Here is a 26,297-nt window from a genome sequence, read left to right on the forward strand (position 1 = left end):
AACAATTGGTTAAGAGATAATAATGTAAAAAGATGTGACTTAAAACATCAAAAAGTCAACGTGTGGAGGGGCGGATGAGTTAAAGCGTAGAGTTTGTTTTTGTTCCTTTTTCCTGTGATTAAAGTTAAACTGCTATCTGTTTAAAATAACTTATATTGTAATTATAAGACATATTTTGTAAGTCTCATCATGGTAACCACGAAGTAAAAACCTATAATAGGGACTCTAAAATATCGATAGCAAGGTATCAAAATTTACTGCTAGAGAAAAACACATAACAGCAAAAGAAGCCAGTAAGAGTGGAACAAAGGAAGAACAGATCTACGAAACAACCAGAAAACAAGTAACAAAATGATAGTGTTAAGCTTTTATCTGTCAATGATAAACTTGAATGTAAATGAACTAAGTTCTCCAATTAAAAGACATGGAGTGGCTAACAACACAAGCCCCAACTATATACTGTCTACAAGAATCTCACTTCACCTACAAAGACACACATAGACTGAAAGCAAAGGGTTGGAAACAGACATTCCATGCAAATGGAACCTAAAACAGAGTGGGAGTACCTCTATTTAGATCACATAAAATAGACTTTATGTCAAGAACCATAAAAAGAAAAAGACAAAAAAGGCCATTATATGATGTTAAACAGGTTGATAAAGCAAAAGGATATAACAATTGTAAGTATATGTGTGTTTGTATGTATATATACGTGTGTGTGTGTGTGTGTGTGTGTGTTTTAACTGTTGTAATATACATAGTGATACATATTACAAGATGTATATGTATTTTAATGACTGCAATAGATATCGTAATATATATTTAATTGTTAAATATATATATTTTAACAATTGTAAATATATATTTTTAACACTTGCAAGTATATATGGTAAAAATATATATATTGATTTATTTATAATTGTTATAGGTATATGCACCCAACACCAGGGCATCCAAATATGTAAAGCAAATATTAAAAGACCTAAAAGGAGAGATTGATGGTAATACAATAATAGTGAGGGAATTTAGTACCCCCAATTTCAGCAGCAGACAGATCATCCAGACGGAAAATTAACCAAGAAACATCGACATTAAACTGCACTCTGGACCCCGTGGACCTAACAGACATTTACAGATCATTTCATCCAAAAGCCACAGAATACACATTTTTTTCTCAATGGCACATGAAACGTTCCTCAGAATAAACCATAGGTTAGGTCACAAAACAATTCTTAACAAAGTTTTAAAAATCAAAATCACATCGAGTATTTTCTGACCACAATGGAATGAAACCAGCAATCAATAACAGAAGGAACATTGGAAACTGGGCAAATTCATGGAAATGAAACAACATGCTCCTGAACAATGGATGGGTCAATGAAGGAATTAAAAAGGAAATTTAAAGATTCCTTGAGACAAATGAAAATGGAAACACAACATGCCAAATCCTATGGGATACAGCAAATGCAGTTCTAAGAGGAAAGTTTATAGCAATAAATGACTATATACCAGAAGTGGAAATATCTCAAATAAACAAACTAATGTTACACCCCAAGGAACTAGAAAAAGAACAACAACAGCAACAACAACGACAGCAAAAACAAAAGTTAGCAGAAGAAAAGAAATAACAAAGATCAAAGCAGAACTAAACGAAATAGAGATTTTTAAAGAACAGCTTTAAAAATCTAAAAAACAAAGAGTTAGCTTTTTGAAAGATAAAGAAATTGACAAATCTTCAGCTAGACTAAGGAAAGCAGAGAGAAGCCTCAAATAAAAACGGAGACAAAAAGGGAAACATTGCAACTGGCACAACAGGGACGGAAATGATGATAAGAGACTATCGTGAACAACTCTCTGCCAAGAAATTCAAAATCTAGAAGAAACAGATAAATTCCTGGACACATGCAACCTACCCAGATTGCATCAAAAAGGAACAGAAAACCTGAACAGAAACAATAAGTAATAATGACATTGAAGCAGGAGTAAACACTCTCCCATCAAAGAAAAGTCCAAGACCTGATGGCTTTGCTGGTGAATGCTACCAAACATGGAAAGAACTGGTACCACTTCTTCTCAAAGGCTTCCAAAAAAAAAAAAAAAAAAAAAAAAACGAAGAGGAGGAAATACTTTCAAACACATTTTACGAGGCCAGCATTACCGTAATTCCAAAACCAGATGAGGACACAAGAAAACAAGAAAGCTGAAGACCAGTATCCCTAACAAGCATGGATGCAAAAACCCTCAGCCAAACACTAGCAACACATTAAAAGCATCATCCACCATGATCAAGTGGGATTCACCCCAGGGATGCAAGGTTGGTTCAATATATGTGCAAAGTAATAAAAGTGATCCCTCACATCAACAGAACAAAGGACAGAATCCATATGCTCATTTCAACAGATTCTGAGAAGCATTCAAAATATTTCAACATCACTTCATGATAGAAACTCACAGCGAAGTGGGTATAAAAGGAATATACCTCAACAAAATAAAGGCCATATATGGTAAACCCAAAGCTAATGTCATGCTGAATAGGAAAAAGTTGGAAGCTTTTTCTGTAAGATTTGTAACAAGAAAATAATGCTCACTTTCACCACTTAAATTCAACTTAGTATTGGAAGTTCTAGCCCGAGCAATTAGGCAAGAGAAAGATATAACGAGCACCTGTATTAGTCTGTTCTCACGCTGCTGATAGAGACATACCCAAGACCGTGTAATTTATTTTTTAAAAAGAGGCTTAACTGACTCACAGTTGCATGTGGCTGGGAAGTCCTCACAATCATGGTGGAAGGCAAAAGGCACATCTTACACGACGGCAGGCAAGAGAGAAAATGAGAGCCAAGTGAACGGGGCAACTCCTTATAAAACCATCAGATCTAGTGAGACTCACTCACTACCACAAGAACAGTATGGGGGAAACCGCCCCCATGATTTGATTAACTCCCACCAGGTCCCTCCCACAACACGTGGGAATCATGGGAGCAACAATTCAAAATGAGATTTGAGTGAGGACACAGCCAAACCATATCAGCATCCAACCGGAAAGGAGGAAGTCAAATTGTCCCTGTTTGCAGCTGACACAGACTTATGTAGAGAAAACCCTAAAGACTCCACCAAATAACTGTTAGAACTAACAAGTGAATTTGGCAAGTGGCAGAATATAAAATCAGCATACAGGAATCAGTAGCACGTCTATTTGCCAATGGTAAACTATCTGAAAAATAAATCAAGAAAGTAGTTCCATTTACAATAGCTACAAAAAATAAAAAATAAAATCCCTAGCAATAAACATAAGCAAGGAAGCAAAAGATCTCTACAGTGAAAACTGTGGAACACTGATAAAAGAAATTGAAGAGGGCAGAAATAAATGGAAAGAGATCCCATGTTCATGGAAGAATTAATATTGTTGCAATGCCCGTATTAATCAGCGTGATCTCCATGTTTCATGACATCCCTGTCAAAATACTAATGACAGTCTGGACAGGAAAAAAAAAAAAAAAATCCTAAGAATGGTATGGAGCCACAAAAGATGCTGAAAGCCAAGCCAATCACAAGCAGAAAGAACACAGCTGGAGACAACACGCTACCTGACCTCACAATATACAAAAGCAACCAAAACAACAGGGCACTGACATAAAATCAGATACACAGACCAATAAAACGTTATAGGGAATCCAGATATAAATCCAAGCATTAACAGCCAACTGATTTTCTACAAAGGAGCCAAGAACCCACATGGAGGATAGGACAGTCTCCTCGATAAATGGTGCCAGAAAAACTGTATGTTCACAATCAGAAGAATGAAACCGGACCCCTATCTCTCACTAGATACAAAAGTCAATTCAGAGTGGCTTAAAAGACTGCAATGTCAGACCTGAAACTGTGAAATTACCAGAAGAAAACATAGGGGAAACGTTTCACAAAATCGAACTGGGCAAGGATTTTTTTCAGTAAGGCCTCAAAAGCCTAGGCAACAAAAGCACAAATAGACACACAGGATTATGTCAGGCTATAAAGCATCCGCACAGCAAAAGAAACGACCAGTAGAGTAACAGAGACAGCTTACAGAATGAGAGAGAGTATTTTCAAACTATGCATCTGACAAGGGGTTAATATCCAGAATATATAAGGAGCCCAAACAATAGCAAAATAAATAATAATTCAATTAAAAATTGGGGAAAATGCCTGAATAGTCTTTTCTTAAAAGAAGGTGTGCAAATGGCCAACGGATATATGAAAACACTCAACATCACCAATCGTCAGTGAGATACAAATCTAAACCACAATGGGATATCACTTTGCCCCAGTTAGAATGGCTGTTATCAAGAGGACAAAAAGTAACAAATCCTGGAGAGGATGTGGAGGAAGAGGAACACTTACGCACTGTTGGCAGGAATGAAAATTACTACAGTCATTATGGGAAATGGCGTGAAGATTCCTCAAAAAATTAAAAATAAAACTGCCGTGTGGTTCAGCAATCTCGTTACTGGGTATATATCTAAAGGAAAGGAAATTATTACGTTGAAGAGACATCTGCGCTCCTGTGTTCGTTGCAGCATTATTCACGATAGCCAAGATACAGAATCAACCTAAATGCCCATCTACAGATGAATGGGTAAGGAAAAACGTGGCTGGTATACACAATGGAATACTATCCAGCCATAAAACAAAATGACATCCTGTCATTTGAGGCAACATGGATGAACCTGGAGGACGTTATGCTAAGTGAAATAACCCAGGCATAGAAAGACAAACACCACATGACCTCACTCATATGTGAAATCTTAAAAAAAAAAAAAAATCGATTTCATAGAAGTAGAAACTAGAGTAGTGGTTACCAGAGGCTGCAGAGGGAAGGGGATGTGGGGCGATGGGAGAGGTTGGTAAAGGGTAGAAAGTTATGGTTCGACAGAGAGAATGAGTTCTGGTGTTCTATTACACAGTAGAATGAGTATAGAAGATACCAATGTAGTGTATACTTCAAGATTTTAAATCTAGAAGATTTTAAATGTTAACACTGCAAAGAAATGAAAAATGTTTAAAGTGATGGATATGGTAGTTACCGTGACTTGATGATTATACAATGCATACAGGGGTTGAAACACCACACGGTGCCCCATAAATATCTATAATTATGTGTAAGTAATACATTTTTAAATCGTGAATGAAAAATAAAATGTTTAAGAGTGGGGAGAAATGCCAGATATAGGTGAAGGGGAGGAAGACAGCAAATCACACTGCCATGTGTGTACCTATGCAACAATCTTGCATGTTCTTCACATGTACCCCAAAACCTAAAATGCAATAAAAAAAAAAAAAAAAGCGTGCCTGGTTACAGGTGGATAGCTCTGTAAGGGTAGAGCTCATTACTGTGCCGCCAGCCCTCGGTGTGATCTTGGCGCATTGAACTGTGGTGATTCTATCTCCAGTGCGTAGAGTATCTCTGACACCTAACTCAATAAGCATTCATTAAATGCCAATAAAGCCAACCAAACAAAAAGGAAACTGAGGTAAACATTAACAACCTCACGTGGTTGTGGTGAGGCCTGAATAAAGCAGCCGATATGAACACCCCAAATGAAAAGTGTCCATACGAGAAGACACAGGAATTAAATTGCAAACAGAAGTTAGAGGCTGGGAGCAAACATGTTCTTCAATTATAACAGACTAAAGAATCATGTTTGCAATATACAGGTAACTCTGACGAGACAATTCAAGAAACGCATGGGAGAACAAACAACAGTAGAAAAGCTAACAACGAATCTAAGCAGGCCATTTATAGAAATAAAAATGGCCACTATGAAAGGAATAGGCGCTCCACATCAAAAGTCATAATGGAATTAAGATAACAATTGAGATTCCACTTTTCAAACTGCAACTTGACAAACATTTAAAAGTGTAATGATACAAATCAGGTATCATACATTGAGGTTCTGACGCTGGTAGTGTGAATTGGCACAGATTCACACTGTGCACCAAACGTGCACTCCACATTTGGAGTGCCGTTTGTCAGGGATTGAACAGCTTAATATATTTACCATATGATGCATCCCCAAATTCTTTCTTCCTCCTGACACCAGTCATAACTAGAAGTAGGGTGGGAAAACTGATGCTTCCTAGACCAGAGCCCTGGGGGCTCAGATACCACTGTCTCAAGGCCCATCACAGGGTTCTAAAAGGACTCTGTCAAGCCCTCGACAAAACCTTGGGCATTCTCAAGGCCAGGACCTTGGAAGGCTCCCGTAGGCTGAGCCTGAGCCTTGACTGAGCAGCCTGAATCAAAAATTACAGCTAAAAAAAAAAACTCAGGGATCCGTGAGACACAGTTTTCTACATCCGTGCTTCCCTCAAGTGCCCTACCTTGTCTTCCACTAACGCACAGAGGAGAAACCTGGAGTTTGATTGTGGATCACCCGGCAATGCTGGGGTTCTGCTCATTGGGAATTTAGGGCTAGTTTCAGGGTTGTATACTCACTGAGTTTCTTGACATGAAGATGGAGCTTGTGAGGGGGGAAAATATAATTGGCAAGTACTCCGGTTTGAATTTCAGTAAACCTTAAAGTTAACAATGTACAAAATAGATCTTTCCTTAAGTCTTTAGGCTTATATAAGTAGAGTAACGTGGAAATCAGAAACCATCACTTTCAATTAGTCATTTAATCATCTATGTGAGAGTCGCGTGGTGGGGCTGGAAGCTGATTAGAGTGGGTTCAAGGGAGAGCCGGGAGAGAGGAAAAGAAAGCGATGATACTAGCTAACGAGGCATCTCAGCACTTGAGGGAGTTTATGAGAATGTATCAACTGCTTGAAAAGAGCATACTCATCTACAGGAGGGGAGGGTGAAGATCCAGGTCAGGGACACGGGGATGGAATTTCACAGAAGGGACAGGCCCTGAGCCAGAGGCCCAGCACAATGAAGAGTTCTGCCAGGCTCTGATAATAAGTCCTTTCAGACACCACGTGTACATCACACTTCTCAGAAAACATGAACTTCGCTGAGTCCTGAGCTGGGACTGTATAGAGAAAGCCACATCCCCCAGACAGGTGCCCTCAACTTTGCAAGATGGGCAGCCCCATTTTTTGGCCGTCCCAAGGAAGAGCAAACTCTTGAGGACATGGTGAGCCTGATTTCCCTCCAGCGTGGCAGATAGCCCCAGGAGAGCTGGGATCTGGATCTCTAGAGTTCGTTGCTGTATCCCCAGTACCTGCAACTGAGCCTGGTGTGCACGTAACAGGCCCTCAGCAAACACTCGACGAATAAAGGAAGCAATGTTAGTGCTGGCTAGAATGATTTTTCTCTGTTTTCCTCAACAGGACTGGCTCAGCTAAAGACACTATGCCCTTCATTTATTTTGCCAACACCATAGAGGACCCATCCAGTGGCACAGGCTTGCCCAGGGAATCTGCTCTTCTGCAAGGGTGTTGGAGGAGCTGGTTCCAGGGGGCCCTGGCCTGTTTCACCAAGTGCTTCCAGTGAGAGCCTCCGCCTCTCTCACTGCTCACCGCTAAGCCCACTGGCCTCCCCTTCCTGTTCCACCAAGAGAACCTCAGGCCAGGCCAGAATCCCCAGGGCTCCCAAGGGTCCACTTGTCACTCTGTTTTCCTCCCTAGGAGGAGGGAGGATACCGGACACTCGGAAACTGAGACCATGGGAGCCGCAGACACAGACCCGTGAAGAGTGACGGAGCCCCCTCTGCTGCCCTGTGCCCCTGCTCGCCCCAGTGGGCCTGAAATAAATGCTGGCACACTTGACTCTTTTAGTGGTATGGTATTTGATGTCCCTCTCCACATGAACATCCACCTCCTGTGATTTATGGTTTGTGTCTTTCGGTGGAGGTAGCAGTGGGGGGAGGTCATTGTGGAGAAAGTTAGGCACAGGGGACCTAGCCATATGGATTGCTGCCCTTGTGTCATGGAGCAGCACTGCATATCCCTCAGTCACTTTTGCAATAGCACGGTGGTTGATGGACAGTAAACGTGCTACTGGCTTCAAAAACTTCACGTAGGGTGGCTGATGGGCAGCGACTGAGGGATAGCCCTTGGGCCGGGGAGGAGGGCTGCGAGTTGAGGGGCAGGGAGGTGAAGTCAGGAGAGAAGATGTCTCAGAATCCACAGGAAAGGCTTCAGAGGCATTAAGTTATAATTTCACCACAGCAACCCCCACCCCAACCTTGGAGAGAGCCCCTCCAGCACATGGCCTTATCCATCACCTCGGGTTGTTTATCTCTCACTATCACACCGTGTCTTTTTGTAAGCTGCTCCTGATATGTATGGCAAGAAAACAGCAGCAGGGAGAAGAGCTGAGTCTGGTGGATGCTTCCCCAAACTGGAAAAAGCCCTGGCGTCTCTGGGATGGGTCTGCTCCTGGCTAAGATTCTGTCATGGGTGTCCAGCCACCTGCGGTCCCAATCCCCACAGTCTAATGGAACTGTTGGGTTCCTAGGAAACTCGCAAGTTCACCATGCCGCGCCCCAACCTGATGCATTTGGCTCTGAGACACACCTGGGAAATATGGAGTGCAGGGTCCCTGAGAGCCCCTCCTTCTCTTCTGTTTTCTACTTTTAGAGTATTGTACCACTGAAATATTTCAAACCCACAGAAAAACAGAGAGAAGAATACAGCAGCCCCCATCCTACTTAAAAATGCTTTGCTATCTATATGTGCTTCACATGTCTCTCTGCCTTTGAGGTAAATACATTATAGAGGCACAGAAAGCATCCCCGATGTAGCCTCACTCCTCTCCTCCCTAGCGCAGGTCCCCCATCTTAGACGTCTGAACACTTCTGGGTCTCCACACAGCTTCGGAGCGGCTCCTTCTCTGGCATGGGTGCTCCCACATTGCCTTAGAGATGTTTCTCTGATGCCTGCTGGAGAACATGGGAAGATTCTACCCAGAATCCCAACGCAGAGGGCAAAAGCAAGAACATCTCAGCAGCTTTCACAGATAACTCCGGACCCAGCCCTCTCCCACCTATACCCATGTTCTCCTGAGGTGGGCCCTGTCTCAGTGCATGAACTGAGCTCTTCATCTCTGTTTTACCAGGAGAGGCCTGGAGCACCATCCTGGGTCCCAGTCCTACTCAACTGATGGGTATGTGCTTCAGTCACAGGGAGCAGGTCCATTTTCAGCTGCTGTGACATTCCGTGGGCTCAGTGACTGGGAGTAGTTGGTAGGGATGGGGAGGAACGCAAGGCCAGGCAGACTCGAGTCCTGGGCCTGCTGGAAGAGAGGTGGGATCAGATAGATTCAGGCCACATAGCACAGTCCAAGGTGGCCCATCAACCATTTGCTCTGTCAAGGCAGTTGATACCCAAAGGGGCTCACTATACTGAGGTGGGTGCAGGAGCAGGTGTGGTGGGCAGCCTTCCAGAATGGCTTCCAAGGATCCCCCCTCCTGGCACCCATGCCCCTATGGAATTCCCTCCCCTTGAGGGTGGGCTGGACCTGGTGACTGGCTTCTAACCAACAAAATTTGGCAAAGGTGATGGCGTCTCATTTCCATGCTTAGGCTATAACAAGACTGTGACTTCTGACCTGCTGGCATTCGTTCCCTCCCTCAGGCTCTTCTTGCATGTGTGCTCACCCAGATGGTGAAGGCCAGCTGGCGAGGAGCTGATGAAAGTCTCTGGCCAACAGCCATAGACGAACTGAGGTCCTCAGGCCAGCAACCCACTGGATCCTGCCAACAATCGCATGAGTGAGCTTGGAAGTCAGTCTTTCCCCAGTTGAGCCTACAGATGAGGAACTGGATCCTGCCAACAGCCACATGAGTGAGCTTGGAAGTCAATCCTTCCCCAGTCGAGCCTACAGATGAGACTATTGTCCCTGGGCTGCCAGTCTTGGGAGAGACTCGGAAGTAGAGGATCCATTTAAGCCATACCCAGATCCCTGATCCACAGAACTCTGAGAGTAAAACGGTTTATCGTTTTAAGCTGATATGTTTGTGGTAGTTTTTAATGCAGCAATCAATAGTAATTAAGACAGGGAACATCTGGGGGCTATGGACTGGGTGCAAGACACGGAAGGCTTGTTTAAGGCTGGGAGGGGTTCTCAGGTGCCAGGATGGTGCACGGTGCACTCACATTTTAGTCAGACCTGGGGTCAAGTCCCAGCTTTGTCGATAAATATCTATGTGACCTTGGACAACTATCTCGAAGTCTCCGGCCCCAGGTTACACCTCTGTGAAATCTGACTGACATTGAACTTGCAGGACTGTTGGAAAGATAAGTGTCAGCTTACGTAATTCACATGACAGAGTGTCTGATACGTATGAGGCCCTCAGTATGTGGCAGCCATGAGTAGTGATGGACCCTGCATCCTCCTCTTGGAAGCTCCCCAGCGCCTCCGGGTCATTCCAGTGCCAAAAAGCAAAAACAAAAATCCAAACACTGTGCGGGAAAATTATCTTCCTAGCAAGTAGGACAAAGGCATCTGTTCTCCAGGAAGAGAAGCACATCAGAGTGGATACTTTTCCAAAAATTCTGGTGTGAGAGAGGCAGCCCCAGCAGACTGCAGCTCATCGGCCATATCCCTTATGCAAAGGACCAAATGTTCTTCTACCTCCCTCCCTAGATTCCTCTCTGCCTCCCTGACCCATCCCTCCCTCCCTCTGCCACTCCCTTCCTACTTCCGTCCTCACTTTCTCTCTTTCTCTGCCGTCCCCTCTCACCGATGCCTAATTCCAATATCTTATCCCCACAATTCTGCCTCTTTGTACTCATTTCCCTCCCCCACCCACTAGAAACCCAGCCCTTCTTTATGTCATCCTGGTTTTATTCTAGATGAACCCATATCAATGTCCTCATTACGCACTGTTGGCCAGCTTCCCCTGGCCACAGAGGATGGTATCCAGTCACTGGCTTCTAGGGAACAGCTTGGGTGGGCATCACTCTGCCCTCACCATTATGCCCTAGAGTTGGTGTGTTTAGAAGGTCCAGTGTATGCACTGTAGAAAACTACACAGGGATGGGAGCCCAGGACTCATCCTGGACCAGCAATGGAGACTTCCTGCTATGCCACCTGGATCCAAATGAGATGATTCTGTAAGAGCCCCTTTCTATGCAGGACATTGTCTCTCATCCCTCAGACTTTCCATCTGGACATCTCAACTCTGCTCCTCTCCTACAGCCTCATCTTTCTCCACATCATGGCTAAAATTTGCCTTCAGTAACCCCCAAAATAACTTTTGATTCCACCCTGCCTCAGGGCCTTTGCACTTATGGCTCTCCTCTGGAACCACCATTTCCTTACTCAGCCTTTCAGTTGTCCTTTTGATCTCTGATGTTCCTACCCTCAAAAAAAAAGAGCACCTCCTTCTTCCCTTGGTAATGTTTCTCCCCTCCACTATGCCAGTCCCAATCACAGTGTCCTCACTTGACTGTCTCACCACAGTGATCCATTTTCTCTCTGTGTTACTTTGACGAATTTGCTATGCCTTTCTGAGCTTCCATTTCCCTATCTGTATGATGAAATATTTGACTAACACACAAACACACTGTGTACTCTTCTCTATCGTAGCATTTTTCATGCTAGACTGCCACCTCTGGCAGGTTAATTTGCATGACTGTCCTCACCCAGACTCTCATCTCTGGAGCAGGAGCTCTACCTCATTAGTCCTGGAACAGCCAGTACCTGGACACAGGGCTTTACGAACAGCATGGCACCAATAAATCTTTATTGAAGAAAATGCATCAATGAGCATGTGTCCACTAAAGCTTTGCTGTGCCTAGACTCTCTGACCTGGGACAAGGGTGAGAAGTATCCCTTTTATTTCCTCCAACTTGGAGCCCAGAGCCTCCCTCCCAGCAGGAGCCAGTTGTTTTCAATGTCTGGACTCAGAGCTGTCTTCCTGGAGGTGCTGAGGCCTTTTCTCCAGTCCAGAAATGAATCTGGGCTGCCTGAATGTAGGAAGAGCAAGGGATGTGAGACTCTGTGCGACACAGACATGGATGAAACTGCCACTGCAGCTTAAGAGGCTCAGGCCCAGGGGGCAAGATTTGAGGCCACCTTACTCCCTCCTTCCCTTGGTCTTGGAGGGAGGATCCTTGGCTGCAATGATAGCACCCTCCAACCAATCCAGTGGGTTTGCAAGGGGCCGTGACTTGGAAAACAGCCGTTGAAACCCAAGTGGTCATAATGGGATTTAATAGAGCAGGGCTTGGTGACAAAAGGACCTCACTTCTAGAACACACACAAGAACACGGGGCGGGGGGAGGAAGAGAGAGAGAGAGAGAAAGGAGAGAGAGAGAGAGACGGAGACAGAGAGACAGACGGAGAGAAAGAGAGAGAGCGTCAGTCCCAGAGCCCCGTGTTCACCACCCACCAGAGGCTGATTCACGCACCAAGACAGCCTTGCACATTATATCCTCAGAGGCACACCACTGCTACTGATTGGGAACTGGCTGCCATGAACCTCCTCAGGCGCTTTGCTGCGATGACCCATTTGCACAGAGTCGTGGTTTCTAGAACCTCTCAGGTCCAGGGGAAGACAGGTTTCATCTGTCAGTGTTAGTCACAGTGTCCTCACTTCACCGTCTCACCATAATGATACATTTTTTCTCTGTGTTACCTTGAGCAAGTTGCTATACCTTTCGGAGCTTCCATTGCCCTATCGACATACTGAAATCCTTGGCTAAATGATCTTCAAATTCTTGTTCTTCTCACACATTCAGTGACCCTGTGGCTTAGGGGACTGCTACAGTCACAGCTACCTGCTGTGCCAGCCAACTGCCTAGTTGCAAGTCACCTGATGGCACTGCTGTCCTGGGAGCTATTATGCCTCCCATGAGCCCCAGTGCAAGTATTCTCAGTATCCTCTAAGGTTGCCCTCACTATCCCCTAAGATACTTCATGACACCATTGGCATCTTACCCTGCCTAAAACCTAAAACTGCCTCTTTTCACAGCCCAGGGCCACAGAATGGGTGGGCAGCTGACTTGAGTCTCCCAGGCTAGGTCCTTAAGGAAAAAAAAAAAATATATATATATATATATATATATATATATATATATATACACACATACACACACACACACATATATATATGTTGATATATATATAGTGATATATATAGTGATATATATATTGTGATATATATATATACTGAGATATATATATACACACACACATATATATATATAATCTCACTATCTTAAGTCCCACGACAGACTTCAGAAACTCTAGGCCAGGGCCTTGATGAAACGCAGAAGATCCTCAAGGGCCGGACCTTGGAATTCAGGCTCGCTCCTGACCGAGCACCGTCATTCTAGAGAACTGCAGCAGAGGAACTCACGGTCTCCACTGGGACACACGTTTCTAATCCTGCACCACTTCATGGTAGCCAATCTTGACTGCGACAAGTGCACAGAATAGAAACTGGTTCTGCTTATTTGCAGTTTCCAAAATCATCTCAGTGGTCTGGTCTTTGTGCTTCGAGTGCTGTTCCTCCTCTCCCTTTCCCTGACTAATTTCTTTCCTCACACGTTTCAGGCATCTAATCCTCTGGGAAACCTCCACTGACTCCATTACAACCCCCAGGGCTGAGTGGGTGCCCTCTCTGAGCCTTCTCATGGCCCCCGAAACTTCCTCCTGTCACTCTCCGTTGTACTCTGCTGTGCCTTTCTTGGCCTCTCCCCAACCGCTCCACTGGAGGCGACATCTGAGTATGTCGGGCATGACCCGCCCTGGCATGACCAGCCCTGGACCCTCACAGATTCTGTAAGGAAGGCTTTGTCTCAAAACCTTTCATATATCAACCACCAGATTAGCAAATATTTAAAGGAACGAAAAACGTCAAGAGCGACGGTGAAGGACAATGAACACTATCCTACCCTGCCCCTGAGAGACTGAATTGATCCCACCTCTTCTCAGATCCATTTATCAATGGTTGCTCAGGGTTCAAATATTTGTAGAGTTTTGTGCCAAACGTCCATTTCTGTGTATCTCTTCTAGAGTGACACATCCTCTGTGAACAAGGATATTGGAAAAACTTTTGAGAACTTTTAAAAGTTGGGGAAAAAAATGTGAAAGGTCCTTGTGCATGGAAGTAGTTAAAGAAGTATGGCATATCACCTAGAACACTGTGTAGAATTTAAAAATGATGAGATAGTTCTTCGTGAACTGACAGGAGAAGTTCACCCAGACTTGCTGTAAAATGCAAAAATCAAGTGCCACACAATACGTGCGTCATGAGCCAATATATATCTGATGGCCCCACGAAAGGCAAGCACATGTTTCTATTAGTGCATGTATGTGCATATAAATGCATTGACTGAGGAATTTTTGAGGAAACACATTAAACCATTGCTGAGGGGGCTGGTGATGGAGAGGGGTGGACAAGGGAGACTACTGTTTTATCATCTGTATTTGCGTAAATAAGACAGTATTGTAAACAGGTCTTTAATAAAAGAAACTGTTGCGATTCTTAATAATAAGAGTCACTTCCCCTCTTGCAGGAGCTTCTGCGAAACTTGCTTACAAGCCGAGAAAATTGTATTGAGATCCTCTCATGCACCCAGCGCTTTCACACATATAATTTACCTGTAATTTATCCAGTTCAATCTCAGGGCTGGCAAAATCCAGTTGACCCCTCCTCCCTGTAACATCCGCACCAAATTTTAAAATCAACTTTTTCTTGAATATCTACATACTTGTTTAAATCTCAGCTGAGGGAGACACGGCATAAAGCTGGGGACTGACATGGTAGCCTTTCTTGATATAAATCCCATCCATCTGCAGGATGGGGATTCCGGGGTGGGTCTTATCACCGTCACTCACAGCCCCTCCCTGACTCCTTGCAGAACTCTGCGTCCCTTCAAGGCAGTTGCACCGAAGCAGCTTATTTTCTCAAAGGAGACTCAGAAAGAAAAGAAAATGTGACTGAGCTGGGCAGATTTGTCCACCTCACCTGCCATCAGGCTCCGGGGACTGAGCAGCCTGGCCTTCTGGGCCAGCCCGGGACTCATTTCTTTGAAAAATCTCTCGGTTGGTGTATTAGTCCGCTCGGGCTGCCATAACAAAATACCACAGGCTGGGTGACTTAAACAACAGACATTTATTTTCTCACAGTGCTGCCAAGTGGGAAGATCAAGATCAAGGTTTCTGGTGAAGGCTCTCCGATTTGGTTTCTGGTGAAGGCTCTCGTCATGGTTGGCCTCCTTCTTGCTAAGATGTCGCACAGCCTTTCCTGGGTGCATGCGGTGCAGAGAGGAAGAGACACCCCTGGTGTCCAAATGTCCCTGCAGAATCACAGTTGTCACTACCTCGAGACACTGACAGATACGATGAGCTCTGTGGCGTCTCATCTCATAAGGACACTAATCCTGTCAGAGCAGGCCTCCACCCTTATGACCTCATTTAACCCCAATTCCCTCCTAAAGGCTCTAGCTCCAGATACAGTTCCATTAGACGTCAGGGCTTCAACCCATTAATTGCGGGGTGGAGGAACACAATTCAGTCCATAGCAGTTGGCAAGGTTTTCGGTTGCTGACCCTCACTTTCCCGCGTTTCTGATTCCCTGCTGTCCAAATGTGCCTGCAGAATCACAGATGTCACTACCCTGACATACTGACAGATACAACTGGCCCCTCGTCCTGACTAAAGCAACCTACTACCACATCCCAGGGTTACTAATGAGGAGGTGAATCGAGTCTCCCAGCCCAGAGGCCCTGCTGATCCATGTCACTGCCTTAAGCGTCATCGTAGACGTCAGAAACCCCGGACCAGGCCCTGGGTACACCCTGGAATATCTTAGGTGGGCAAGACCTTGGGATGGTTCCCCGGGACAGATCCCGGCCCCTGAGAAAACTCACTCAAAAACTGCAGCAGAAGGGGCTCAGGGACTCCGTGGGGCACCGTTTTCTCGTCTTGTTCTGCCACCTGGTGGCAGATGGCTGCGTCTACAAGGAGACAGATGGAAACTCCACAAAACCTGGGCCTTCATTCCCGGGAATCTCCGGCAGTTTGGAACAATCTTCCTACTTAGAAAATGAGTTTCTTTATATGAGAATGAAAGTTGTGCTGAGAGATGACAGTGTAGCTTTCTGGGTCTTCATTTCTATTCGTTTTTTTTAAGTTAACAATTTAAACCTAGCTTTTATTAAGCATTTAAACACAACTTGCCAGTTTGGTCATTTTAATCACACAGCTAGTCATATACAACTAGAAGAAACATTACTTTCACTTGTTCATTGGTTCATGTTCAGTTAACTCCTAAGTTTCAGTGGAGTGGTGTAGGAGAAAACCCAACTGGAGTAGACTCAAGGAGAGAAAAGGGAGATAGGACAGACAAGACCTGCTCACTTCTTGGAGGAGTTTCTAAGTATTTCGCAACACTTGCTGGAAATTCACAAGATTTTGGTGAGAATTTCTGCGCACATCAGAGGGAATTATGTATTCACATGAAAGCTAAGGGCTCTTTACCTCTGATTTGCGCACAAATCCTGTGAATCTCAGGGCTGTCTGGAACCATTTGAACCCTCCTCTCTGCAGCATAGTGTACAAGCGACCACTCGGGCTGTGTTTCAACACCTCTAACGTTACTAATCTCATTACCTTACAAAGCCAGCGATGGCCTGGCTGGTGGGAAGGACATCTTCGTGTGAATCCCATCTGCAGCATCTGCGGTCTTGTTAACCTCTTTCTCGGCTCCTTCCCCTGACCTTGTCTCTGCAACTCTGGGTCCACCTAGAACTCTGGTGTGACACCCCAAGAGCAGATGTGATGGCTGAGGTCCAATCATAGTCTTTTAGTGGATGTGTATTCAGGGGGCAAACACATAATGCTGCATTTACCTCCACCCTATGAAGATACAAAGAGCCTTCAATACACATCCATACTCATAAATGACGACATGTTATGTATCAGGGTCACTCTTACAATTTCATCTACAGGGCTCAACTGTTAAATGTGAGAAAAACAGTGCACAGTAATGTCACAATAGTGTCCACGTGAATGAAGTAGGATGACCAACTGTCCCAGTTTGCTTGGGACGGAGAGTTTTCCCAGGACAGGGGCCTTCAAGTTTTAAAACTGGAATGGTCCTGCTCACGGCAAACTAGGACCCTGTGTGACCTTGGCATGCAATGAACCATTCATTGCCAAATAAGATGAGCTACCGCTAGAAGACCTCTACACATCGTGTTCTCTCGAGGAGGACCTTCAGGGCTGTTCCGCTCAGCGAGCAGAAACGGGGCTCTAGCCTGCTGGGAGGGCCAGGAGGAAGAAACAGAGGAAAGAAAGATTGGAGGAGTGGGAGTAAGAGACACAGGAACAGACGGAATGTGACATACCACAAACGTATCCGCTGCTGGAGCACGAGGCAGGAGGAAGGAGGGACGATAGGGCAGGGGCAGAGGGGCTGAATGGGGCGTGGAGGGGGCAGGCCCTCGGCCTCTTTGCACCCGGCAGAGTGACGAGCTTCACCGGTGTCTTCAACGAAGTCGTGGTGGTCCCTACTGGCACATCACACACTCTTGGAAGCATGATCTTCACTCCCTTCCTTCCACCTGCTGACCTGGTGAGTCTGGCTTCCCTCCATTGTCCTGGAATGTCCTCTGGGAGGCTGGGCTTTCGTCTGTGCAGGTCACTGCTGCATCCCCAGCCCCTGGAAGAGGGCCGGGGGAGGCACCCAACAGTTGCCGGATGGGGTAACGGAAGCCGGGGATGGGAGGGGCCATGAGGATCCGGCTATTTAGTTTGTCTTTCAGAATGTGAAAGCGCCGCAAAAAGATCCCGAGGAGTTGGTTGTTGCGCCTGACGCCACGGAGGACCCATCCAGGGGCACAGGCTTCCCCAGGGAACCTGCTCGTCTGCGACGGTCTTGGAGGAGCCGGTTCCAGAGGGCCCTGGCATGTTTCACCAAGTGCTTCAGGCGAGAGCTCCTTGGGAGCCAGCCTCTGCCTCTCTCACTGCTCAACGCCAAGCCCATCCGCCGCCCCTTCCTGTTCCACCAAGAGAACCTCAGACCAAGCCAGAAATCCCCAGGGCTTCCAAGGTCCACTTGTCACTCTGCTTTTCTCCCTAGGAGAGGCCACCGGACACTCAGAATCTGAGACCACCGGAGCCACAGACACAAAGACCTGAACGGTGACCGAGCCCCTTCTGCTGCTCCACGCCCCTGCTCGCCGGCGGTGTCCCGGTCACCGGGCCTGAAATAAACGCTGGCACGCTTGACTGTTTTTTGCTTTGTGGCATTTGATGTAACTTTCAACACGTCGGGTGAACTGGGGGTGGTCAGCTTTCGCGGTGGTGGGGTTGTGGAGGGAGAGAGCTAGCATCTCCCTTAGCCCTGTTAGGCTGTCCGCCCTCCTCCTCGAGGCAGCGCTGCTTGTTCCTGGGTCCTGGTGGCAATGGGCTGTGGCCAATCAACGGTGAGTCTTCCACAGCTGGCAGCTCTGACCCTGGTGGGGCACTTACATGCAGGAATGAAGACGGAGTAACGTCTCTCTCCCCCCAGCAATGCACACGGTCTTCATATCTGAGGAAAACTGGGCGGTGTTTACATGCAGAGGCGGGAGGGTCATGTGGAGGAAGAATCTGTGTGGATCTCAGAAAAGGCGTTAACCCCTGTACTGACAAAGAGCTCCCAAGCCCCCCTGCCCTCCCCCCCCACAAGACAGAGAGCCCTTCCAACAGGCGACCTCGTCTCCAACTATGCATTGTTCCTTTACAGAAGATGAGGGCTTCATTTTTTATTTTTCTTTTGCCTTCCTAAGGTGACCTTGGCATGTGCTGCAACACAGTATCAGCGGGAGCATTCTGAAAGGGGGGTTGAAGCATAATTGTCCCTGTTAACTAACAGCCATGGAGGAGGCCCTGTTAGAAATTGCAACACAAGCAATCACCACGGTCAGTGGAGAGACAGCAGGCCTTTCAGACACACAGTAATGGGTGGGAGGACCTCACAGGGGCCAACGTCAAATTACATTGATCTGTTTACTTTCTGAATGAGGAGCTGAATCCCACTGGTGCTCCCGGAGTGGGGCCCTCAGCTTTGCAGACTGGGCGGCTCTAGTGTTTCAGCCTGCCCAGGGGAGAGCAACACTCTCAAGGACCCACTCTTACAGGAGGCTGACCCATCCTCCCTGCTGGCACATTCTCTTGCTTCTCTCTCGTTGAGGCTGAAACAAATCTGGAAGTGTGGGGTGGTTTTATGGGTCAATATCTGTTTACACCTCTGGAGAAAGATATTTAGTTGGGATAGGGTTGGCTGTTGGAGGGGAGCTTAAGACATATACACGTATCTGGACCCATGTATGTGGTGATAGTCATGGGACAGCATTGCTTGTTCCTAAGTACCTGTTAGGACTGTGGCCTATACACAATGCCTTTTCCACAGGTATCTTGCTATGGGCCTTGAGGAGGGCAATTCAGTGTAAGAGTGTGGAAATAATATCATCTCTCCCTGCCCAAATGCATGCACCCTCCATACCCGACAATGTTTACTGGCTTCAAATGGAGAGCAAGTGGCTTGGGATTTTGGGGAAAGGTCTCAGATTGAGGTACACATAATCAGCTCCAATGATCCCCACCCCAAACTAAGACAGAGCCCTTCCAAAACCCTTTCCCCATTCACCTCAGATTACATGTTTCATATTTTGACCCCCACCCCCCACCCGACCACCACCAGCTCCAGCCTTTCTTTGATGCCAGCAGAGGAATGCGAGTGAGGGGTTGCAATGTAACATTCTCTGGATCCTGCATATGGTAGGGTAGGCCTTGAGAGAACTGGCGGCAGGATCCCACGGTGTTTGTGACGAAGGGCACAAAAAGGCTTTGCAAGGGCAGCGGGCAGGGATGTAAAACACGCATGTCAAACTCTAAGAACTGAAGATAATTTTAGGCTAGTTATTATAATCACTATACCCACCAGGATCATTCTAAGGCATGGGGAATACTGGTCCTTTAAAAACCACGCTAGCGCTGGCCACTGTAGTTTTGGTAGGGCTTGGCTTTCAGCAGATCCCGCACCCCGCTCAGAAAACCTCCATAGCTTCCTGGGCCAGCCAAATCGGATCTGAGCTCCTCAGCCTGGCCACCAAGGCTCTTCCTGGCTTCGTTCCAGGCTAGTTTAAACTTATCTCTCACTCCTACAGACAGTTTACCCTCTGTATACACAGGATAACTTATCCATTCTAACACCTAGGCCTTTGTTTCTGAAAACAACAGCAACAACAACTATCTGCAGTCATATAACCCACTGAGCTCTGTCTCTCCCAGGCTTCAGGGACGAACATCTGCTCAGTGGCTTCTGGGAATCAGCTCCGGTGAGTGCAACACTTACCCCCTTGCCCATCGCTCTTTACAGATGCTGAATGTAAAGCACCTGCTGTGTGCGCCATAGAAACTGCACAGGGACGGGAGTCCAGGACAGCTTCCAGGCATGCCACAGGTGGAGCCTTTTCTCTGGCTCACCCAAGGGCCAAGAGCGGCTTCTTTCCAAAGAGTCACTTTCCACTACACGTTTATTTTATTTTATCATTTTTTTAATCTCTCAGCCCTGAAGTCCACCAACTGAGGCTCCTGGCTCCTGTACATGTCCCCACTCCCAGATCATCTCTCCCCAGTCTCCCCAAATTCTAAGCATCCAGTTCCACTGAAGAACATGGAATGTTCCCAATGCCCACAATACCCTGCCTCGGGGACGCACTGCACTGACCACTCCTTCAGTGCTTCAGATCTCAGACGGCATCTCACTGCAAGGAAGCCCTCCTTGCTCCCAGACACCCACCACCCAGGATTAAGTGTCTCTCCTCTAGGTTCCCATGCCACCTGGTCCTTGTCCTCATCCCGGCAATTAATACATCTGGCTGATTTACTTACATGACAGCCCCATCTAGACTCTCAGATGTGGGGCAGAGGCTGAGTCTGGTGCATTCCTGTACCTCCAGCGCCCGGCACAGTGCCTCACATATAGCAGGTAGTCAGTAAATGTATGTTGAATAAATGAGTCGATGAGCAAGGTGTCTAATTCATTGAATTTTTATTTTTCCCTACATTCTGGAGAATTAGGCAAATACAAGCAGAGAGCGGTTGTAATTTTGTGCAACAGACACTGATCGCCTTTTTATCTTTTTATATTTGGAGGGGGGAATGAGTGTACTGGTAGTCTCTCAAACTTCCAAAAAACAGCTTATTCCAGTGCTGTGATAAGTTACAGCCATTAAATGATATAGTATCCTGATTTACTTTATGAAACAGCAAATCCCTCCTGCTAAAACCGAAACAGAGAACAATAAAACATTTGACCAACGTCATTCATAAACCTAGATGTCCAACTTAAATACTCAATCAAGTGTTTATGGAACAAAGGATTAAAAAAAAAAAAAAAAAGATGCTTGGGTATGGTTTTTGTTTCAACTTTGATATAATTATATCACCATGTAGTTTTAACCGGTTTATTTCCTGTAAGTTAACTATCATTTTAAAACAAGTTAAGGCAAACAGAACTTTGCAATACGCAAATTGAAGGCTAAATCACTGAGAAACACAAATAGAACTGGAACACAGACACCATGGGCAGCATGTTCTCCCTAACCCCACTCTACCCCTCGACTCTTGAAAAGTCAGGGCCCCAGTGCCCACGGCTGTGGGGACCTTTCGACTACCCACAGCAAAACAAAGTGAAGGCTCAGCTTCAGCCTTCACTACTGGCAGGAGGAGTCCCTGACACTAGCCTGAGACTGCAACCAGCACTGGCACTGTCCCAGGTACTGTCATTGCTCCAGCCATGCCTCTAGCCCTGGCACTGGCACTTGCATTGGTGCTGGTGCTGATGCTTGCTTCAGCCATGGCATAGGCCCTGGAGCTGGAACTGGCACTAACACTGGCACTTGTCACGTCACCAACGGCAGCTGCATCTCGGGCACAGGGTATCGCCTCCTCTTCTCTCAAGGCCTCATTTACTGCCACGGAAAGGAACAGGGGTGGGTGTCATTCACTTTGGCCACAAACTCTGGGACTTCCATCTGTCTTGTTTCCTTTGAGAGCCCCCACAAGAATACCTAGAGCGGGAGATTGCTGTGGGACACCTATTTGTGCACCAGATACTCCTGCTGCACACTAGCTTTGGTGATGAGCTTCATGGACTCCCCAAAGACGAAATGCTTTTTAGACGAATGTGCCTCCAACACCCTCAACACCTCCCAGACCACCTCCTCGGGGACACAGCCGGCCTGCATGAAGATGGAGTCCAGAGAAATCATCAGGAGCCGGGTCTCTGGTGTGCCCTGGTCGCCTGTCAGGCCCCAAACCAGGGCAGGATCGATTTTTCTGATCAAGACATAGGAGTGTTCTGCTGGATCACGTTCCTTCAGATAGAACCCAAACACTAACTCGGGGAGGTCAGAGGCTTTCTTGAAAATCTCAGGGAGGAAGCTCCTGTACCTTTTGATGACATACTTCAGCATGTCTGCCCTTTTGATCGCCACCGTCTTCCGGTTCTTAACCAGCAGGTACTGCACCAGCTCAGCTACTTTCTAGCTCACAGGGTCCCTGGGCATGCGCATCACGGAGGTTGGGGGCCCGCGGGGTGCTGCGGGGGCGGCGGGGGGCGGCGGGGGGCGGCGGGGGCGAGGGGCAGGGCAGACGGTTGCCTAGGGGTCTCTGGGGTCCACAAAGGAACTTTCAGAAGCACCTGAGCAGGGGCTCCATGCCTCAGAAGAAGTGATCCCAGGGCTCCCGGGAGCACTTGGTGTCCCCGCTGCAGGCGCCCCCGTGGGGGTTTCTTGGGCAAGGAGGAGAGGAGGAGGCCACCGGGCCTCTGAGACCCGCAGGCCCTGGGTGTCACCTCTACCGCGGACGTTCTCACCTGCGGCTTTGGCTGGCCCAGGAAGCAGGAAATCTGGGAAGAGATGCGCGTCCACGGGCATTCGGCGGCCGGAGCGCTGTGTGCCAGGCCGCGAGGACAGTGACGTCGCCGCGGCTGTTGCGGCGGCTGCTGAGAAGACCCGGAGCCCCAGGGTCTTGAGTCGGAGACCGCCGCCCTCAGACCCGGAGGAGGAAGAAGAGGAGGGGGAGGAGGAGGACGAGGAGGGCGAGGAGTAGGAGGAGGAGGAGGAGGACGAGGAGAAGGACGAGGAGGACGAGGAGGAAGAAGCGGGAGGGGAGGGGGCTAAGCCTCCTCTGCCCGGGTCTTCCAGGAGCTGTGGGAATGGACGGGCGCCGCCCCGCAGTGCCTCTTCTGGCAGAAAACAGTACCGCAGGCTAGAGCCTGAGGGATGCGGGGGCGCTGCTCCCGGAGGTGTGGCTGCTGCTGTGAGGCTTGAAAGAGACCTCAAGCCTAAAAGCCAGGCCCAGAGTAAGCGCTTAATAACTGTTAACTGTTGTTGTGATGGATCCGATCATTCTGGATTATCTTTGTGTCCCTCCTTCACTCCTGTGGAGAAGACCCCCTAAGAGCGTAGGCATTTCTGTCCAGCGGCTCCTCTGCAGCTTCCTCTTCAGGTCATCTACCTGAAGTTGCTTTGCTCAGTGCCTGGCCTAGAGTAAGCACTTAGTGAGTTTTCCTTTGCGTTCATTTCATTATTATAGTGCACATCGTATCTACACTGCTTGCATCCTGTGTGGCCATCTAGATGTGGAGGAAGGACCCGCGAAACAAGTGACCTCCATGGAGAACTGAAGATGTGTTTCCTTTTCTCTATAATCAGTGGATGCCCAACATCAGTTCTCTTGTGTATCATTTCTCTCCTACACAGCCTGGAAAGATATTGTTCATTGTAATGTAACTTTCCAAACCACCATTCGCGTAAGGACAACCTCTTTTTACTTCTCTTACTCCCATGTCACTGCACTGTGCCTCATCCTTCCTCTACAGAGCACTCTCTCCCATTTCGCCTCTCGGCTGAGATTCAGGGACATGAAATCGACTCCTGCTTTGAGGCCAGCCCCTAGGAAGCCTGCAAATGAACAGCAAGAAGACTCCTCCACCCTAGCAAGTGCTTTATCTTATTGTATCATGCGATCCAACTTAGCATTCCTTTTTTTTCATCCTAACCTTTCTAAACAGTAACCACTGCAACCTCCTCGCACATAACGAAACGACTGACTTTTATACAGCAATTGTTATACTTCCCAATAACATGTACTGAATTTCCATATAATGTCCACGCCTGTACTTCAAATTTCTTCCATTGATCTAAATTCCGTTACTGCTAATTCCGCTATAAAATAGATTTAGAAATTGATTTTGTGCGACTGGAACTAATCCCCCCCCACCCTCACTATTCTTCTTTTACAAAATCTCTTCAAAATATTTTGGAAAACGTTGTCCTCTATAAGAACTTCAAAATCAAAGTTTTCAAGTTAAAAAAATAATAATAATTCCCTGGCTTGATTTTTAACTACAGTTTCTTAGTACATGTAGTTTACTGTGAGAATAATTTACATCTCATTAACACGAGAAGATGGAGGCTCCTCAGCCACAAAATACAGCATGTTCTTCATGTTCTTCCATTGACTCCACTTTTTCATCAGAGTACGTCGGTCACCTTTTATATTGCTTTATATAGCTTCTGCATAATTCTTAAGTTTATCCGTGGCAGGCTCTTTAGTTTCATTGCTGCTATGTATTGAATATTTCCCATTATGTCTTCTGATTACTTGCTTCTCACTTATAGGAAGCCGATTGGTTTCATATATTTTGGAGCATACGGCCGTCTTCATATCACCTCTCCTTAACTAGAACGCTTTTTCAGTGGATTCTCACGCATTTTCTAGGTAGGCAATCACACACAGTCTCTGCATATTACAATTACGGTATTCATTTCCCCTTTTCTTATCACATCGACTAGGACCATGGTACCCTGTTAGCTAACAGCGGTGATGTGAAACTCTTTTGTTGTTGTCGTTCCCGCTTTTAACAGGAAGGACTCTGTTCTTTTGGGGCTAAATATGTTGTTGGTTTTGGATACCGATTGTGCCATTTCTCAACGTATTGTCTGTCAGGTCCAAGTTACTCCTTCTTTGCCCTGCTTTGGCACACTAGAGCTGATCCTTGTGAATCTTTCTCCTATGCCAGCTAACAGAATGTTAGGCTCTGGCCATAGAGAGCACTGGGGGTGACCCTACAAATCCCAGCAGGAAAATGTGTCCCTCCTCCTAGTAGCAGTCTCCCGTTTGATGATATTCACTGAAGGAGGTCGGAGACCAGTACAGGCAAGCTCCAGCTGCACGTCCAGACCGTGATCTCCCTACTATCAGCTGCCTCTGAGCAGCTCCAGCATTCCCATGCACCGCCACCACCCACTACCTTTCTGAAAATAGGAGCACCTGCATTTGGGTAGGTGCGTGACCTGGAATCACGGGCCTGGGACCGGACCTGATATATCAGCCTTGATCTGGACCTGGACAGCATAGAGGAAAACCAAAGGCCTTAACATGATAACGTTTGGTGTGGATGGCTTTATGGGTTTGTTTCACGAGCTTAGGGTCAGCAAATAAAAGGGGGGGTCTGCTCGTGGGGGCAGGTAGCAGCCCTGGCGATGCGTGAGGTCCGCCCTTTGGGATGTAACTTCAGCCACGTATACACACAGATTAGCACAGGGGGGTAGGTAGCCTCAAGCAGTAACCTTGCCTCAGGAGACACAGGGGGCCAAAATTTTAGACCTGGTGGGAATGGGCTTTGTTCTCCTCGGTTGGGTATGAAGACTCTAGTGAAGCTGGTCCTAAAAGTGTGTTTTCTTGCACACAATGAGGAGGATGGGGAAGGAGAGGGTTATAACCCAGGAGTCTAGAAGGTGGTGGTTGTTTGGACTGTGGCCATCCTTTGAGATACTGTGACTGGTTGGGCTGTAGTCGTCATCCAGGATGCAGTGATGGGCTCCCAGGGCCAGTATGACTCTTGAGCCAAATTCAGGACTTGGAGGCACAGGTCAAGGTCAGAAAGCCTATCATCATAACTACACTGAAGGTAGCTCCAGGGAGCACTACCAGTGTAGGACCACATTGTATTTTGTTCATCCAGATGGCTGGTCAGGATACTGTTCATATGCCCAGTCTATGGTTTTGTAGAGGAATAGTTGCACACTACACATCAGGATGACGCTGTGGGTGCAATACTGCCCGGATGGTCTGGCACTGAGTAGGGAAAGCTGTGTTCCAGATCCAAGCCATCAACCATATCAGGCATAGCCAGGCCCGCGGTAGCCATCTTTCTCTCCTTTCTGCGAGATCTGTGTGGTGGTAGGCATGGGTCCGTAAGCCAATACTTTTATTTCCTGTCGGGAAGGGCCTGAAATTAGCTAACCTTTAAATCCATCATAACTGTGGAAAGCCTTAGAAAGGGGTAGTGCCTGCT

At 46.8% G+C, this 26,297-nt stretch overlaps 1 protein-coding gene across 1 annotated transcript in view; it reads right to left on the bottom strand.

Annotated features, from left to right (window-relative positions):
• LOC108298701 (doublesex- and mab-3-related transcription factor C1) overlaps positions 1 to 23,152 on the bottom strand; it is a 67,359-nt gene extending 44,207 nt beyond the window's left edge. Inside the window, exon 1 of the mRNA XM_017521295.2 lies at positions 22,809 to 23,152. The gene's annotated coding sequence lies outside the window, so the exon portion shown is untranslated. The remainder of the gene's footprint in view (positions 1 to 22,808) is intronic.
• Positions 23,153 to 26,297: the final 3,145 nt, after the last annotated feature.

This window comes from Cebus imitator, unplaced genomic scaffold (assembly GCF_001604975.1).
Source record: "Cebus imitator isolate Cc_AM_T3 unplaced genomic scaffold, Cebus_imitator-1.0 Scaffold1048, whole genome shotgun sequence".
Lineage (NCBI taxonomy): Eukaryota > Metazoa > Chordata > Mammalia > Primates > Cebidae > Cebus > Cebus imitator.